The 19,457-nt window shown below is 35.3% G+C and overlaps 1 long non-coding RNA gene across 2 annotated transcripts in view; it reads right to left on the bottom strand.

The window, feature by feature from the left end:
• LOC307188319 overlaps positions 1-19,457 on the bottom strand; it is a 149,760-nt gene that overhangs the window by 37,417 nt on the left and 92,886 nt on the right. For both annotated transcript variants that reach the window (XR_013828893.1, XR_013828894.1), the window contains exon 4: positions 15,814-15,912. This is a non-coding gene — a long non-coding RNA (uncharacterized lncRNA). The remainder of the gene's footprint in view (positions 1-15,813; positions 15,913-19,457) is intronic.

Here is a 19,457-nt window from a genome sequence, read left to right as displayed (position 1 = left end):
TCCCCCAGCTCTGTTTTTCTTTCTCAAGATTGCTTTTGTTATTCGGGGTCTTTTGTGTTTCCATACAAATTGAACTTTTTTGTTCTAGTACTGTGAAAAATGCCATCGGTATTTTGATAGGGATTGCATTGAACCTGTAGTTTGTTTTGGGTAGTAGAGTTATTTTCACAATATTGATTCTTCCAATCCAAGAACATGGTATATCTCTCCATTTGTTTGTATCATCTTTAATTTCTTTCATCAGTGTCTTATAGTTTTTTGCATACAGGTCTTTTGTCTCCTTAAATAGGTTTATTCCTAGATATTTTATTCATTTTTTTGTAGTGGTAAATGGGAGTGTTTCCTTAAATTCTCTTTCAGATATTTCATCATTAGTGTATAGGAATGCAAGAGATTTATGTGTATTAATTTTGTATCCTGCTACTTTACCAAATTCATTGATTAACTCTAGTAGTTTGCTGGTGGCATCTTTAGGATTCTCTATGTATAGTATCATGTCATCTGCAAACAGTGACAGCTTTACTTCTTGTTTTCTGATTTGGATTCCTTTTGTTCCTTTTTCTTCTCTGATTGCTTGGCTAAAACTTCCAAAACTATGGTGAATGATAGTGGTGAGAGTGGGCAACCTTGTCTTGTTCCTAATCTTAGTGGAAATGGTTTCAGTTTTTCACTGTTGAGAACCATGTTGGCTGTGGGTTTGTCATATATGACCTTTATTATGCTGAGGAAAGTTCCCTCTATGCCTACTTTCTGAAGGGTTTTTGTCATAAATGGGTGTTGAATTTTGTCGAAAGCTTTCTGTGCATCTATTGAGATGATCATATGGTTTTTCTCCTTCAATTTGTTAATATGGTGTATCACGTTGATTGATTTGCGTATATTGAAGAATCCTTGCATTCCTGGAATAAACCCCACTTGATCATGGTGTATGATCCGTTTAATGTGCTGTTGGATTCTGTTTGCTAGTATTTTGTTGAGGATTTTTGCATCTATGTTCATCAGTGATATTGGCTTGTAGTTTTCTTTCTTTGTGACATCCTTGTCTGGTTTTGGTATCAGGGTGATGGTGGCCTCGTAGAATGAGTTTGGGAGTGTTCCTCCCTCTGCTATATTTTGGAAGAGTTTGAGGATAAGTGTTAGCTCTTCTCTAAATGTTGGATAGAATTCACCTGTGAAGCCATCTGGTCCTGGGCCTCTGTTTGTTGGAAGATATTTAATCACAGTTTCAATTTCAGTGCTGGTGACTGGTCTGTTTATATTTTCTATTTCCTTCTGGTGCAGTCTCAGAAGGTTGTGCTTTTTAAGAATGTATCCATTTCTTCCAGGTTGTCCAATTTTTTTGGCATATAGCTGTTTGTAGTAATCTCTCATGATCCTTTGTGTTTCTGCAATGTCAGTTGTTACTTCTCCTTTTCATTTCTTATTCTATTGAATTGAGTATTCTTCCTTTTTTCTTGATGAGTGTGGCTAATTGTTTATCAATTTTGTTTACCTTCTCAAATAACCAGCTTTTAGTTTTATTGATATTTGCTATTGTTTTCTTCATTTCTTTTTCATTTATTTGTGATCTGAACCTTATGATTCTTTCTTTCTGCTAACTTTCAGGGGTTTTCTGTTCTTCATTCTCTAATTGCTTTACATGTAAGTTTAGGTTGTTTATTTGAGATATTTCTTGAGATAGAATTGTATTGCTATAAACTTCCCTCTTAGAACTGCTGTTGCTGCATCCTATAGGTTTTGGGTCATCATGTTTTATCGTGATTTGTTTCTAGGAATTTTTTGATTTCCTCTTTGATTGCTTCAGTGATCTCTTGGCTATTAAGTAGTGTATTTTTTACCCTCAATGTGTTTGTATTTTTTACATATTTTTTCCCAAATTGATATCTAGTCACATAGTGTGGGGTTGGAAAACATACTTGATATGACTTCAATTTTCTTAAATTTACCAAGGCTTGACTTGTGACCCAAGATATGATGTGTCCTGGAGAATGTTCCATGAGCACTTGAGAAGAATGTGTATTCTGCTGTTTTTGCATGGAATGTCCTATAAATATCAATTAAGTCCATCTTGTTTAATATATAATTTAAAGCTTGTGTTTTCTTATTTATTTTCATTTTGGATGATCTGTCCATTGGTGAAAGTGGGGTGTTAAAGTCCCCTACTATGATGATGTTACTGTTTATTTCCCCTTTTATGGCTGTTAGCATTTGCCTTATGTATTGAGGTGTTCCTATGCTGGGTGCATAAATATTTAGAATTGTTATATCTTCTTTTTGGATTGAACCCTTGATCATTATGTAGTGTCCTTCTTCTTCTCTTGTAATAGTCTTTATTTTAAAGTCTATTTTGTCTGATATGAGAATTGCTGCTCCAGCTTTCTTTTGATTTCCATGCATGGGATATCTTTTTCCATCCCTTCATTTTTAGTCTGTATGTGTCCCTAGCTCTGAAGTGGGTCTCCTGTAGACAGCATATATATGGGTCTTGCTTTTTGTATCCATTCATCCAGTCTATGTCTTTTAGTTTGAGCATTTAATCCATTTACATTTAAGATAATTATCAAGATGTAAGTTCCTATTACCTTTTTCTTAACTGTTTTGGGTTTGTTATTGTAGGTCTTTTCCTTCTCTTGTGTTCCCTGCCTAGAGAAGTTCCTCTAGCATTTGTTGTAAAGCTGGTTTGGTGGTGTTGAATTCTCTTAGCTTTTGCTTGTCTGTAAAGATTTTGATTTCTCCATTGAATTTGAATGTGATCCTTGCTGGGTAAAGTAATCTTGGTTGTAGGTTTTTCCCTTTCATCACTTTAAGTATGTCCTGACACTTCCTTCTGGCATGCAGATTTTCTGTTGAAAGATCAGCTGTTAACCTTATGGGGATTCCCTTTTATGTTATTTGTTGCTTTTCCCTTGCTGCTTTTAATATTTGTTCCTTGTATTTAATGTTTGATAGTTTGATTAATATGTGTCTTAGCCAGTTTCTCCTTGGATTTACCCTGTATGGGGCTCTCTGTGCTTCCTGGACTTAATTAACTATTTCCTTTCCCATATTAGGGAAGTTTTCCACTACAATCTGTTCAAATATTTGCTCAGTCCATTTCTTTTTCTCTTCTTCTTCTGAGACCCCTATAATTCGAATGTTTGTGCATTTAATGTTGTCCCAGAGGTCTCTGAAACTGTCCTCAATTCTTTTCATTCGTTTTTCTTTATTCTGCTCTGCTGTAGTTATTTTCACTATTTTATTTTCCAGGTCACTTATCTGTTTTTATGTCTCACTTATTTTGCTATTGATTCCTTTTAGACAATTTTTAATTTTATTTATTGTGTTATCATTGTTTGTTTGCTCTTTAGTTCTTCTAGGTCCTGTTACACGTTTCTTATATTTTCTCCATTCTATTTCCAAGATTTTGGATCATCTTTACTATCATCACTCTGAATTCTTTTTCAGGTAGACTGCCTATTTCCTCTGTTCACAGGCTGCAGGTTCGTTCACAGGCTGCAGGTTCGTAGTTCCTGTTGTTTTTGGTGTCTGTCCCCAGTTGCTATGGTTGGTTCAGTGGGTTATGCAGGCTTCCTGGTGGAGGGGACTGGTGCCTGTGTTCTGGTTGATGAGGTTGGATCTTGTCTTTCTGGTGGGCAGGACCACATCTGGTGGTGTGTTTTGGGATGTCTGTGACCTTATTATGATTTTAAGCAGCCTTTCTGCTAATCGGTAGGGTTGTGTTTCTGTCTTGCTCGTTGTTTGGCATGGGGTTCCCAGCACTGTAGCTTTTTGGTTGTTGAGTGGAGCTGGGTCTTCATGGTGAGATGGAGATCTCTGGGAGAGCTTTTGCCATTTGATATTACATGGATCCAGGATGTCTCTGGTGGACCAATGTCCTGAACTGAGCTCTCCCACCTCAGAGGCACAGGCCTGATACCTGGCTGGAGCACCAAGACCCTGTCAGCCACATGGCTTAGAAGAAAAGGGAGAAAAAAAAGAAAGAAAGAAAGGAAAATAAATAAATAAAATAAAGTTATTAAATAAAAAAATAATTATTAAAAGATTAAAATGTAATAAAAAAAGAAAGAACAGAGAAAGCAAACCAAAAAACAAATCCACCATTTATAACAAGTGCTAAAAACTATCATTAAAAAAAAGGGGGGGGGGCAGACAGAACCCCACGACAAATGGTAAAAGCAAAGCTATACAGACAAAATCACATAAGGAAGCATACACATACAGACTCACAAAAAGAGAAAAAGAAAAAAATATATACATAGTTGATCTCAAAGTCCACCGCCTCAATTTTGGGATAGTTCCTAGTCTATTCATGTATTCCACAGATGCAGGGTACATCAAGTTGATTGGGAAACTTAATCTGCTGTTCCTGAGGCTGCTGGGAGAGATTTCTCTTTCTCTTCTTTGTTCGCACAGGTTCTCTGGTTCAGCTTTGGATTTGGCCCCGCCTCTGTGTGTAGGTTGCCTGAGGGCAACTGTTCTTCACCTAGACTGGACGGGGTTAAAGTAGCTGCTGATTCAGGGGCTCTGGCTCACTCAGGTGCCGGGAGGGAGGCGTACGGAATTCGGGGCGAGCCTGTGGCGGCAGAGGTTGTCGAGATGTTGCAACAGCCTGAGGCAAACCGTGTGTTCTCCTGGGGAAGTTGTCCCTGGATCACAGGAGGCTGGTAGTGTTGGGCTGCACAGGCTCCCGGGAGGGGAGGTGTGGATAGTGACCTGTGCTTGCACACAGGCTTCTTGGTGGCTGCAGCAGCAGCCTTAGTGTCTCATGCCCATCTCTGATGTCTGTGCTGATAGCCACGGCTCGTGCCCACCTCTGGAGCTTGTTTAGGTGGTGCTCTGAATCCCCTCCTCTCACGCACCCCGAAACAATGGTCTCTTGCCTCTTCGGCAGGTCAAGACTTTTTCCCAGACTCCCTCCCGGCTAGCTGTGGCGCACTAGCCCCCTTCAGGCTGTGCTCATGCAGCCAACCCCAGTCCTCTCCCTGGGATCTGATCTTTGAAGCCCAAGCCTCAGCTCCCATCCCCCACCCATCCCGGCAGGTGAGCAGACAAGCCTCTCAGACTGGTGAGTGCTGGTCAGCACCAATCCTCTGCGCGGGAATCTCTCCGCTTTGCCCTCTGCACCCCTGTTGCTGCGCTCTCCTCCGTGGCTCTGAAGCCTCCCCACCACCACCCCCCGTCTCCTCCAGTGAAGGGGCTTCCTAGTATGTGGAAACTTTTCCTCCTCCACAGCTCCCTCCCCAAGGTGCAGGTCCTGTCCTTATTCTTTTGTCTCTGTCTTTTTTTTTTTTTTTTTTTGCCCTGCTCAGGTACGTGGGGAGTTTCTTGCCTCTTGGGAAGTCTGAGAGGTCTTCTGCCAGCGTTCAGTAGGTGTTCTGTAGGAGTTGCTCCACATGTAGATGTATTTCTGATGTATTTGTGTGGAGGAGGCAATCTCCACGTCTCACTCCTCTGCCATGTTGAAGCTCAAAAAGCTCTTATATGGAAGTTGATAACAAAAAAGTTTCATTGCTAACTTATAAGACAAACAGTTTGTACATTTATGAAATTAGATTTATAAAATTTGTTGCCATAAAGAATAACAATCAAAGGTACAGTAACTGATTGTTCTTATTTAAATGACTATCCATCCATTTGCGGACTAAACATACACTATCTCATGACTGGGTGAAACTTCACCTGCCCTATTTCCCCCACATTGAAAGAATTTTTACATCCTCAGGGGATAATTGAAGGGCTGATAACAAGTTTTCAATATGCAGTTCTGGTCTACGGTTACGAAGCTTGTAAAATATTTGAAATCATTAGGATTTTGTCAGTTGTCCTTCTATTGATTAATAAAACATACACGGAATTTTAGAATTTTGGGGAGGTTTTTAAATAATTTTTTTTCAAAGTTGAAGAAATAAATATTGTGGTAACAAGTTCTGGAGTGAAGCATGCTACCACATAAAGAAATCAGCAACCACACTGAAATTCCCAAGCAATTACACCATATTCCCTCCTGATACACCTTAGTTTTTTGTTAGTTGACGATGTTTTACAAGTATAATCTTGTATGGATTCAGCTGCACCAGAAATGCTCTGTGGAGAAGGTGATATTTGGTATGGGGTGGGGGGAGTGTCTTTGAAGGAAGGCAGCTACGTCCTTAGGAGAAAAAAAGAGCATAATGTGAGATCAGAGGAAGTAATGAGAAAACAGAAATGAAGGGGGTGGTGTGTGGCCATTTCTGAGTAAATGAGTGTGTAGAGATGTGTTATAAAACAAAGCAACCTATGAAACAAATGTGTGACTTAATTTTATATTTTCTTTCTAGAAGTTTTCCCCTTCCTTATACAAAGAGAAATTAATCATTATTTGAACTACTAAATAAAAATGCTTGAAGGAATGTCAGAACAACTATATTAAATAGTAGACATTACAATTTTTGAGTCACGCCTGAAAATCCAATTAGATACCACAGATCCACGCAATTAAACAGCAAATGTCACAATGCTGTTTCTAAAAAAGACACATCTGACCATATTTCCAAATTGAAAAATGATTAATTAACCAAGATAATTCTAATTATAATCCCTAAGTATGCTCTGTGTTATGAATTTCTTTGGAAGTTTATAAACTATTCTAAATCATCTCTAGGTTACTTACAACATCTAATACTTTATAAATGCTATGTCAATAGTTGCCAGTGCACAGCAAATTCAAATTTCTCTTTTGGAACTTTCTGGAATTTTTTTCTAATATTTTCCATTCACGGTTGAATCTGAGGAGACAGAACCTGAGAATACCAAGGGATGACTGAATATAAATATGCTGTCAATTGGATTAGTTAGCTAGACAAACAATAGTCTATTTTCATATAGAAGGAAGTGTTGAGTTCTCTCCTGGAAAAAAAACTCCATGCTAAAGTGATTAACACCTGGATCCTACAGACTTAGCCCTTTAACAATAAAACCCACAAAATTACAGACAGAAACACTAATTCTGAACAAACCTTGGTGCCTACTAGTCAGATTTTTCTTCTTACCCAGCCCAGTGGTGTGAGGAACTGTAAGTAAAAGCTGAAATATATAAAATATTGAACCACAAACATTATTCATTTAAGACATTAAAGACATTGCTAAAAGAGAATAGCATAAGGTTCACAAAAGTATCCTCCCTAATTCCCACAAATACCACCCAGTTTTTGTACCAGGCAGTGTTGGTATTGAGTAGAAGAGCAGAAATAAAATGTAGCTGGGTAGTAAGGGGCCTTGAGGAGCGTAAGTGGTGCCAGGAGGGAGCCCGAGAGTGAGAAGCCATGAAGCACCATCAGCGCTGACGTTGCAACACTTCTCAAGGCCTTCTTCAGAGCAGAAAACTTTTCTCCCCAAATGCCTTTAGTTATATCCTTTTCTCTATCTGACTCATTCTGTGATCTGGATATCTAGAATGCCCATTACAATTATATTGGATATACCAAACGTCTCATGTCATTTATGTTTTATTTCCTAATTTATGCCTTTTCTTCCCCTTTTGCTCCTAGTTCTGAAATAATTTATTCAAGTGTCTTTCTAAGTAACTAACATGCTTCCCTAAAGTACTCACTATGGTATCTGTTGCCACTCTATTCTGGCAACCCTGTGTTCTATTTCTCTTTCATTATTATCATGTTTTAAATCATTTCCCTTGTATCCTGAAAGTCTGCCTTTATATAATTCATGTAAAATAATCCTTAACCTGTTTCCTACAGAGATTCTCTTTCATTGAAGTCCATTTGCTCTAAGTGTGCAGAGCACATCTTAATCGGTACTTGTAGTTTATTTGATTGGACTTCTTTCACTTCTTTCAAACCTAGGCTACTGAAACATGGAAAATTTAGACTTTTTTCCCTTTGGTAGCATCAAAGTGTCACAATGTACACAAGAAAACGTCAAAGCCACAGCCACAAAGACATAGGTAGGAACTTGAGAAATGTTTATCCTGAAAGCCTGAAATCAAATAGAAAAATTGGATCTTTGTTGTTCTTGTTTGTTTTTACACTTCGGCAGCTGAACTGGAGGATTCCATTCTCCATTGGTCTTCCCCCACACACCTGTTTTCTTTGAGGCATAACTGCTTACTGCAGGCTCATGGTTGATTTGGAAGTCTGGGACATACTCCATTCTTTTTCTGTGCCTGGCCACCATCCTAAGTTCTTTTCTATCAGGCTGTTGTCTGTTACTCTCTTATCCACATTCCAGCTATGCAATGACTATTTGATTGGAGTGGAGCGTAAGTGCAGGTCCTTCTTATTCCCTGGCCAGAGAAAGCATCCAAATTTATCTATACCTAGACTGCTCTGAATCCTCAGAGACCATTTCATTCTCACCTTCTCTTTTTGGGGTGTCCAGTGAGTGGGACATTTGTCCAATTCTCATTAGTAATAAAGACTTTTGCCTGTTTCAGTTAGGAAACTGACAACAGATGGGTGTCAAATGCATGGGCCTATTAGACCATGACATTGGTTCTGAAAGTCATGATAGACAGATGGAGAGATATCTATATATATATATACGTATATGTGTAACAGCTTTATTGAAGATTGGGCTGTGGGAAGGGTAGGCATCAGGTGCTGTTTTCTGTTTTAACAGTTAATAATTACATTGAGGATTGCTGCTCACACTTCTGTTGTATCCTAATTATTTATAGTTCAGATCCCCAGTTTTGTCATACCACTTTCTGCCCCCTGTCTCTGGAGATATCTAAAAACAGCTGCTAGAGGACAGTGACTTTAGACCATGGGCTGAATTGAATTTAAGGTCTTCATGCTGCAGAATATTTTCTGTTGGTTTCTCCTTCCTATAGTGACAACAAAACGTCTCTTGCTTTATTGAGCATCCCCTAGCTATTCCAAAGAGTGATGCTCAATAGATAAATTGAAGGGGAAAAAAGCAATGGCAGGGGCTTCCCTGGTGGAGCAGGGGTTGAGAGTCCGCCTGCCGATGCAGGGGACGCGGGTTCGTGCCCCGGTCCAGGAGGATCCCACGTGCCGCGGAGCGGCTGGGCCCGTGAGCCATGGCCGCTGAGCCTGCGCATCTGGAGCCTGTGCTCCACAACGGAAGAGGCCACAACAGTGAGAGGCCCGCGTACCGCAAAAAAAAAAAAAAAAAAAAAAAAGCAATGGCAAAGGGAGGTATTATATTCATCTAAGAAGATTTATGCTCATGTTGTTTGACATAATATATTCAAATACAGTTGTAAGTGTTGCTTAGGAGAAAGTATTCCACAAAAATTTAACAGTTTTGAAACATAGAAATTTGATCAAAACATAGAATCATGCTCAGAGGATTATTGTCAACTTTCTTGTTTTAAAAATTCACACAGTACATGAAACTGGAGATGCACAAATATTGGACAGGCAGAGGATTAAAAGGTTGAGAAAGATATTTAGAATCTTAAAATGAACTAAGGAGTTGAAGAAAAAAATCAAATAATGGCAAGCATTGAAGAAAATAGCTCCCTGGGCTAAAAACCCATGTGGAATAACATTGAGTTGCTTCTCAACACTTTACTTTGTACTAAATTGATTGAATCTAGCCTTTTGTGGAACAAAGAATTCTATACACATGTGTAGAAAATGGAGGAAAATAAATGTCCTGTTAAGTGTTATGTGTAGTTTCTAGATATGTCTCTTAAAAACTGGGCATTAACTATCCTTTAAATAGAATTTTAAAATTTTGTGTTAGAAAATATACTACTGTATTTAAATTTTTCAAGCTATGGATTTTCTAAAAATTCATTCTTCTAGCCTAGTCTGAAATACTTGCCAGCATGAATCACCTAAATGAACAAAAGATATTAGTCACAAAAGTGGTTCCAAGTTCTCCCCACTTTAGAGATTCTTTAAATGTCAAGATCAATAGCCTGGCTCATAGAAGATTAAGAAAAATCCAAATTCTGATATGATTATGGTTATAAATATGTGTGTAAATATTTATTTATATATGTAGATATAAACTAAACTAACAAATGATTCTCATTTTATATATCATTATATACATCCTCATTTTTCAAAGAGAGGTAATACAAGCTTCTTGATACTACAGCAGGATAGCCCAAATAGTGAAATTAGGTTAAAGGTCAAATGAAAAATGAATAACCAACCCACAAAGGCACCATATAGAGATACATTAAATAATTCTGAAATCTGCATGTGTTTCTATACAGTTGCCTTCAGTGGAAAAAATTATTAAAAATTAAACAGTAATTTTTAGTTAATTGTGCAATTGAAATAATTCAAGGATATTCACATAGAGAATTATATGTATAAATAAGTAGAGAAAGCTTTACTTCACTAAGGTCTACTTCAAAAAAATATTCTTCAATCAGACAGCAAATTGCGCACAGAGCTGTTCTGAACCTAGAGTAAATTAGGAGAGATATAAAAGCATAAATGAATGGAATTGGCAGATCTTTTCCAATATTAAATTTTTACAAATGCATAACAACATGTAAATACACTAATTTATAGTAAAAAATAGTTGAGGACAATTGAACAAATAATTATTCAAAGTTCTAAATGTAATGACTGGTTAATTTATTTATTTTGGATACCAAACAGAAATGTAAGGTTTCAGAGTGCAAGTTTTTGCTTTTATATGTGTCTTTCATTGCTACTAGATGAATTGTTAAGCCCACACTCTTTACAACAACATTGCCTGGCAGGCTGAAGAGAAAAAGAATATACTATAAACTTAATCAGATACTAACAAATTATTGAAAATGTGGCAGCATTTGAAAATTTTATAATCACAAATATGTTCTTACTGTTAGCCTTACAGCTGAAGTAGAAACTAAAATTTATATGATTCAACAGCCCTCCATTAAAGGATGGAGATATAAGACTCAAGAGTTCTTAAGATCATGTGGAAAGTTAATGGCAAGAACCTGGAAAAGAAAACTTTGAGTTAACATCCATTTCTCTTTTGATTAGACATTCAGTCTCAGTTTTATTCTGGCCTGTGTTCAGTTTCATCCATTATTTTGGATTCCATTCATAAATGATGCTTGGTGGGGTCAAGGAGCCAGAAGAATTTTAATGCCTAATAAAATGTTTTGAAATTATGATTAACCAATATTGTTATTTTAAAGTGTGTGTGCGTGTGTGTGTGTGTGTGTGTGTGTGTGTGTGTGATTTTCAAGTATTGAATTAACAGTGCTCATTTAAAGGAATTGTCTTCAATATATGTGGCTTCAGCCAACTTTGTCAGTTTATCATTCATATGCAAATTAAGTTCATCCATGTATTTTTAGCTCAAAAAATTACTCAAGGATCATTTCTTGTCAAAATTATTGTAATGCCATAATGATGTGTTTAAAGGGCTATAATTAGGAGTAAGTTAGCAATGCCACTTGAAACTCAAAACTGAAAGATGATTATAGCTTAACCCAATTACTCTATTGCAAATGATCTCAGCCTTTCAAGAACTTCTAAATACATTTTCATTATATCTTTACAAAATATGTGCCACCTAAAATAATTTTGATGCTAAAGATCCTGATTAAAATCATGTGTTTATTTGAGAGAAAACAATTTGATGATCTTATTTACTACTAGAAATATCTAAAAATTTCTATCTGAAAATCTGGTAGTGTTAAAAAATGAGGGATGCAAAGCTGAACAAACTGAAGTAATATCTAATTTTCTATGAATTGGCAACTCTTTCCATTTGTTTTGTGAATTTGCAGGAATTGAGACTGGAAAAAATATCTACATTTTGTTGGGTGATTTCTGTTTGGAAAATGTTTGTGAACCATACTCGAAGAAATTCAGTCTTCTTATATTTAGGGTAAAATACCAAGCGAAAAGATGAGAAGATAATTTTCTATCAATTAATGCTCCATAATAGTTTTTCCAAGTTGTTTCTAATGACCAGGTATTTCAGGCAGGCAACCTGTTTCTCAGACTGAATCGAATGGAGGGGTCAATGGAACATTTGGTCTGAATGGCAGAGGATTTAAACATATATTCATTCTGTTGTTCTGCACCTGAAGTAGAAGTTACTAGGCACTTCTCCCTTTTCCAATAATCTCCCATGGGCAATTTCAACAAAGAAAACATGCCCTACTGCCTTGACTTTTTAGGTGTTGAGGATTTCTCAGTTCATTTTGGATGGGTGCTACTCAAGCTTTCTGGTGGAAAAATTCTAAACTTTTTATTATTAATTTCTAATGTATTCGTTTTGTGTATCAAGACTTTTGTAAAATAAAATATATAACTAGTAAATTTAAAAAATGCACAGAAACACAAGCAAAACTTTTCTATTTTTAGACTCAACACACATAACATTATGGTATAAAATTTCCAAACACTTATTATGTGTTCATCTCTTTGCTGCTGATAATTTACTTACAGGCACTGGTTTGCAGCCTTTGTTCTGAGTAGCACTGTTTTAGTAATGATGTCATGGGAAGGAGAATTAATTTCTTCCCAGATTATCCTTGTCAGTTCTACTTCCTGAAAATGGAATCCTTCTCATTGCCTATTGTCTTTGGTCAAGCAGAATCCTAGATCGGCTTTGGTTCTGCCTGACTTATTTCTCTCTTTCACTTATTTAACCAAGTCCTCTAACTCTCTTTCCCTGAATCGTACTGGTTTTGGACCTCTATGTCTTGCGTAGAACTGAACAGAATCTGGCAACCTTGTTCAAGTAGTCATTAAATGACTCTTAGGTCATTGCCCTGTCAACCAAATAACTCCTTACCTAAATGTATCCCAGCTTCCTTTCCAGCAGGAAGTATAGCATGATGCTGGGTGGTGTACCCTAATTCAAAGGGTCTCAATTGAGTTTTCAAGACTCCTAGAGTATCCACAGATTTACTGTAGGAGGTTCATGGATCTACTAAATTATTTGCAACATTTTGTGCATTGGTGCACATGTGCGTGTTCAAGTCTTTTGTATTCAAAAGTATTCACTGTCATAATGTTTAATGAAAATATTATTATGCTATGAGGCAATAAATTGTAATAGATTTTAAATTCCAATCTTCTTGATAGGCAACTTGGACTCAAGGTAATAATAGCATAATCATCTATAACATCACCATCGCAAAGCATTATTTTTCTGGTGTTTAAAAAAGTATATGATCCGTATCTTCTAGATTATACTTATGCTCCACGTATAACTCAAGTACAACACTAAAGAAGGAATCAAACATCTTTTTATCAACATCTGAATTTACAGCATCTGATCATGAGTAACAATCAGAATAAAGATTTGAAGGATATTACCATAGACTCAGCATGATACTAGGTGAGAAACATGTAACCAGCCATTGTTGGTTTGAAGATGAAAGGGGACCACAAACAAAGAAATGTGGGCAGCCTCTAGAAACTGGAAAAAGTTAGAAAACATTCTTACCTAGAAACTTGTAGAAAGGAATACAGCCCTGTTAACCCCTTTATTTTAACCAAATGAGACTCATTTCAGTAAATAAATTTGTATTGTTTTAAGTCACAAACATGCATTGTGGTAAGGTACATATCATATTTTATGACACAAATGTCTGTCTTGAATGAAAAATATTCCAAGTCTCGAATGACACCAGAAACATTTTCTTGCAAAATTTATCCTGACATTCTTCTTTAGGTTCCATTTTTATGTTTGTTTTATTTTTTCCTTCTGCAAAAATCTTGGTAAGTAGTCATGGAACTATATACTGGAGAAAGACATTTATAAAGACTGTATTTGTTTTAACATTTTAAATTTCTCAAAAGATTTTTAATAAGTTAACAGGCCTATGGTTAGTAATTTGAAGAAGTCATTTAATAATCATATTGTAGATGGATAACACTTCCATAGAAAAATGAATTATTAGGCAAATTGAAAAATGAAGGAAGCTATATTTAGGTTTAATTTATTCATTTTTGATGCAGGTCTATGGAGCAGCAAAGGCAAATTACAATTTCTAATAAATGGTTGCAATGTGTAAGGTTTTCAAGAAACCATGACTAAATAATTCTGTGCACTGCAGAGTACATATTGAAATGGCAGGTGTTGCGTGGGCAGTAAATTTAAAGAGCTATAGTAAGTGTCTGTGTGTATGTGTGAAAGAGAGAGAGAGAGAAAAAAAAGCCTTTGTCTATCCCATATTGAAATATTGAAAAGTAGTTACTTCGTTTAAAATAATATCTGTATCTAAAAATGACTTTTATCTTTTCATCTACACTAGAGTCAACTTTATAGATTACTAAAATAATGCCTGTCTTAAGAACTAGAAATACATTCAATAATCATGCCCAGTTCATTTCTGTGATCACATCAGTGTTTTATGAGATGAAAATATTTTGTAAAATGAACTGGAAGGACCATGCCAAGTGTAAATAAATTATTTCCTGCTAATTTGCAAATGTTTACCAAATGCTTAAGGAGTGAAAAACATGGATTTGACATTATAAAAAATATAATGATGTAGACTGTACCTCCCAAGCCTTTCAAATTTATAAGTGAGTGAAAAATATTTTCACTTTAAAAACACATTCACATTAAAAACAAAATAACAAAAGATAACTTGTCACAAACTAGTCCATGTGTACTTGCTAAATGAATCGATATGACATCACAATGGGTTATTGAGGTAAGTATTTTATTCCTATAATATATCTATCTAAAATGGCTAACAAAATCTCAGTCGAATAAAATTAATTCCTCAGTTGCCACAGGAAAGTTGTCATAGTTGTCTGATGGCACAAGATTTATATGACCAGATATAAGATTCCATAATACACAGTATGACCCCAATTTATTTAAACATACAGTATTTCTATATATTTTAAAGTGTGGGCAAAAGGAAAGAGAAAGAGAGAAATATTGATTATATTCTATGTCTTGAACAGTATATTTTATTCACATGCCTAAATGCATACATATATTTCCAGTTTAGATATCTGAATGGTAGCTTTAGTTTTGATTTTTATATTTGGCTGTTATATATTTTCTAAAGTTTCAATAATTTACATAAATTGCTCTCGTATTCAGAGAAAAATAATTATTATAAACAAATAAATAAACATAAAACAATAAAGTTTCAAAGGAAAATGATTCTGCTTCAAAAGATATTCACATATACACCTTAATGATTTTCTTCATTTTCACAAACACAGCATACTCTCTTTCTCCCCACAGCCCTGTTTCTATTTCTCTTATCATTTTTGAGTCAAAAATTAATGAAAACATAAATATAAAAAAGAGAGAAACTGTAAAAATCAATGGGATTTCTAGATTTGAAAAAATATATCTGAAATGAAAAGTCATAAAATGGGTTCAAAAGAAGCCTTGATCAGTGAACTTGGATACAGAAAAATAAAATCTAACCAAATTGAAGTACAACAAAAAAGTTAAAAAAAAATGAACAGAACTTCAACAGGCTGACAAGATCAAGGAATCCAAAATATATGTAATTATAGTCTCAGGAAGAGAAGGGGAAGCAGAAGTAAAAGAAAAAAAATACAATCTAAAAGTTGAGAGTTATGGTTTATTAGGTGACTTTACTGAGGTCTATAGGCTGTGAGGCAGCTTCTCAGATAGCTCTGTGGAACTGCTCCAAAGAGGTAGGGGAGGAGCCAGGATCTATAGGAGATTTTGCTTAAAAAAAAAAAAAAAAGTTGAACATCAAAAGATTACTGCTAATCACAAAAACCAAAACACCTCAAGACCATGAATTTAACACTTCTCTATGTATGGGAAGATTCAAGAGCCTGGGCTCATTGAAGTTATTCCTTTGATATGTATCCTAACTCTCTAGGGCCAGTATCCTGTTTTTCTCCATCCTGAATTCCCCTCAGGACTCACCATCCTGGTGGCTGCCGTGGCTGATGATTTGATGGCGGGCAACATTCATTGCTTACCAGAATGGCAGGCAACATGTCCACAGCAAGGACCTTGACTTTCCTGTGCATGGAATAGAAAGCATGATAGGGTCTTTAGCAAGAAGCAAAACAATTTGATTCATATTTTGAAGGATCACTCTTATTTATGTGTTGGATAAGGGAAACTAAGTGGCTATTGCAGTTATTCAGGCACATTTTGGTGATGATTTAGGACACGAAGTAGCAGTGCACATGATGAGAAGTGGCTGAACCTGAGATATTTGGAAAGAGAGCTAATAAAATGTTCTGAAAGAATAACTGTGAGGTGTGAGTAAACAAAATAGAATCCAGGCAGTTCCAAGGATTTGACTTAACCACTATTACAGTTGTCAGCATGTGAATTCAGAGGGTTACCTGTGGAACAGTTTTATGTGGAAAGCTAAAAAATGGAGTTCAGGCATGTTTAGAATGAGATACCTATTGGAATTATAAGTTACCATGTTGTATAGGAAGTTAGATATTAGATTTCCAACGTAGGTGAGATTTTCAGGCTGAAAGCATTCTGTTGTTTATAATATTCTAGATATAGATAATGCCTGTGGTGAACTTGTATATTTATCTTTTTAGAAAAAAAGACACCTAATCAATAACTGACAGTGATAACATGAGCATTAAAAAAATGAAAATTGTTCTGAGAGTGTTAAATAACCAACACAACTCTCTAGAAGTCCTTTCAAATTCCAAATTTCAAGGCAGATGAAAAATATGATTGCAAATATCTGGCAGACAGAGACTAATATTTCACTGGAGAATGTGAAGGGCCTGAGGAAAGACTAGGATGAAACGAGTGGAAAACTCTCGCTTTGGCAAGAGATATATCTAACTCTTTCTTTTATATAATATAAATGAAATTGAAAAACAAAAGAAAATAATAATTCAGAGCATGTGTGCTTTAAAGATGAGTGCAAAGCTAGGCAGAGAGGTATGTCAATTTTAGAACACATTAAAGAAAACTGACAAAAGAAAAGTGTATGTCATACATCTGAGATGCCTAGATTTGGGCTGTTTAAGTGAAATTATTTTTGCTCTAAGAAAATTCAGTCTTATGTGGGTTAAATAGACTTCCAAGAATATTTACTTAACAATTAGCAGTTAAGATATATGTGTGTTTTTATATCTGTGTGTGTGTGTGTGTGTGTGTGTGTGTGAGAGAGAGAGAGAGAGAGAGAGAGAGAGAGAGAGAGAGAGAAAGGGGAAGAGGGAATCAATAAACCATAGCAATCCAAACTGATAATTCCAAAACACATTTTTTTCTATTTAAATAAAATAATTCTAATTCCATAGAGAAATTTTGTATCTGATGTGTTGTTGATATTTCTCAACCGTAAAATTTTTATTGTTATTAATGCAAGCTGAAGAGAAACTAATTCAAATAAAGTAACATATATGGAAGCCGTGTGTTTGAAGGAAAAGTAAATAAGTAATCAGAATTTACTACCTGTTTAGAGTAGTAGATTTTCTGAGATTTGCATTCATGCTCAGTACGATGCTAGATCAGTGAGCTGGGGTGGATGACAGTGTCAAGATTTCTCCCCTGTTACTTTTCAAGTGCAACTTCATTTTTTCTTGCTTATTAACCTATTTCTACATGATTTCTCCCCAAATTATCTATTTATTAATATATATGGTATTTTAATTATAAGATAAAATGTAATTTAAAGGACACAGTTCAGTGCTCTCAGGATTTTCTCTTTTTTGAGACTGTGTAGGTACCTCACCGATTTCTGAAGCCTCATTGCCCAAGTTTTCCATGATGAAATATGTGATTCCCTGAGCATTTACCTTATGACTACTTAGGCCAAGCTGACAAATAAAAGTTTATAAGGAAATTTAAAAAAAGGAATATTTGAATTCTTCGCTCACAAACATGTAAATTTATGACCCAAATTTATTGTGAATATCTTCCTAAAGCCCAATTTAATATGATTATAATTGAGAGACAAATTCTCTGCTCATTGTAGCAACATATTCTTGAATGATAAAGATAAATGAGATTTTGAGAGAAGGTGTTTGAGATAAGAGTGCAGTAGAGTGGCTTTCTTAATAGATGATCATCTTTCTTCTTGGAAGTTAATCGTCTGTTTAATAATTAAAGCTTAGTGCATCGTCTTAATCCCTTCACAAACATACTGTATATAAATTATATTGTAATGAATCAATATTAGACAACATGGTCTGCATAATTAGGGCATAAAGTTTTAACTAAAACATTTCCAAACTGTGATTGCATCATTCATTTTTGAACTCTATAAAAGATAAGTGTGTGCCCTGTTGACTCAAAATCTTTGCCAGTTGAGCTAATTGGGAAAAGAAATTAAGCTGTTTTTAGCATGAGTCAAAAACACATGAACATACCCAATTTTAAGGGCAACTGAACTGAAATATTCTAGATGATAACAAGTTTTCTTAAGTGTTATAAATTGCTATAAAATGAAATTTGACTTCTTAAAATCCTTGTGTTGTCACTGATAGTGCTAAACATTGAAACTGTGAGTTTACTAATGGGTGTTATGTAAAAGATCAATAAAACCAGACTTTCCGCATGTGGGGATGGAGTGAAGGGGATGAATGGTTTCTTGAATGAGTTTAACTGTAACTGATGTCATGTAATATTACTTGAATAAATGAGCAACCGTCATCAAATAAATAATATCATTTTTCTCTATGCTATGTATCTACTGAGTTTATGATGCAACAAGCAAGGAAAAACCTGTCAAGAAATATATTTATCTTAATTTATATACAGAAATATTAAATTTTGTAGTGTACAGTTTTGTACATTTTGACAAATACATAGTGTCTTTTAACCTCCATTATAATCAGTATACAGAACCATTCCTTACCACAAAAAAATTCCCTACTACTGTCCCTTTTTAGTCAAATGCCCCTTTTCCCCACACCCTGGCAAGTACTGACCTTGTTAGAGTTTTCAGAATGTCATATAATTTTCCAGAATGTCATATAATTGTTAGGTTTTCCAGAATGTCATATAATTTTTTCCTGGCTTCTTTCAGTAGTATAATCCATTTTAGACTTAGTCATGGTTTTGACATTCAGTTGTTCATTCTATTTAATTTCTGAAACTTATTATAAAGTATGAGCGCACTAGTATGTTTATCCATTCACCTGTTAAGGATATTGGGCTACTGCCAATATTTAGTGGTTATGAATAATGCTGATATATACATTTGTGTGTAAAATTTTGAGTGAACAAAGTTTTATTTTCTCTAATAAGATACTAAAATCAGGACTGTGAGGTCATATAATAAATGTATATTTAACTTTATAAGAAAGTACCAAACTATTTTCCAAAGTAGCTGTACTCTCACACACAATGTATAAGATATCCGGCTGGTCTGCATCCTTGTCAGCACATAGTATTAAGATCTTTTCATTCATTCATTCATTTTTACACATTCATTTCAGCCACTCTAAAAGATGTGGGAGGAATCTCATATGGTTTTAATTTGCATTTTCTCAATGACTAAAGATGTTGTGTTCTTTTCATGTGATTTTCTTCCATCTATAATCATCTTTGGTAGAGTGTTTCATCGAATCTTATTTTAT

This window comes from Stenella coeruleoalba, assembly GCF_951394435.1.
Source record: "Stenella coeruleoalba genome assembly, chromosome: 6".
NCBI lineage: Eukaryota > Metazoa > Chordata > Mammalia > Artiodactyla > Delphinidae > Stenella > Stenella coeruleoalba.
The sequence above is the reverse complement of the archived record's forward strand: the minus strand, read 5'-3'. Positions and strand labels throughout refer to the sequence as shown.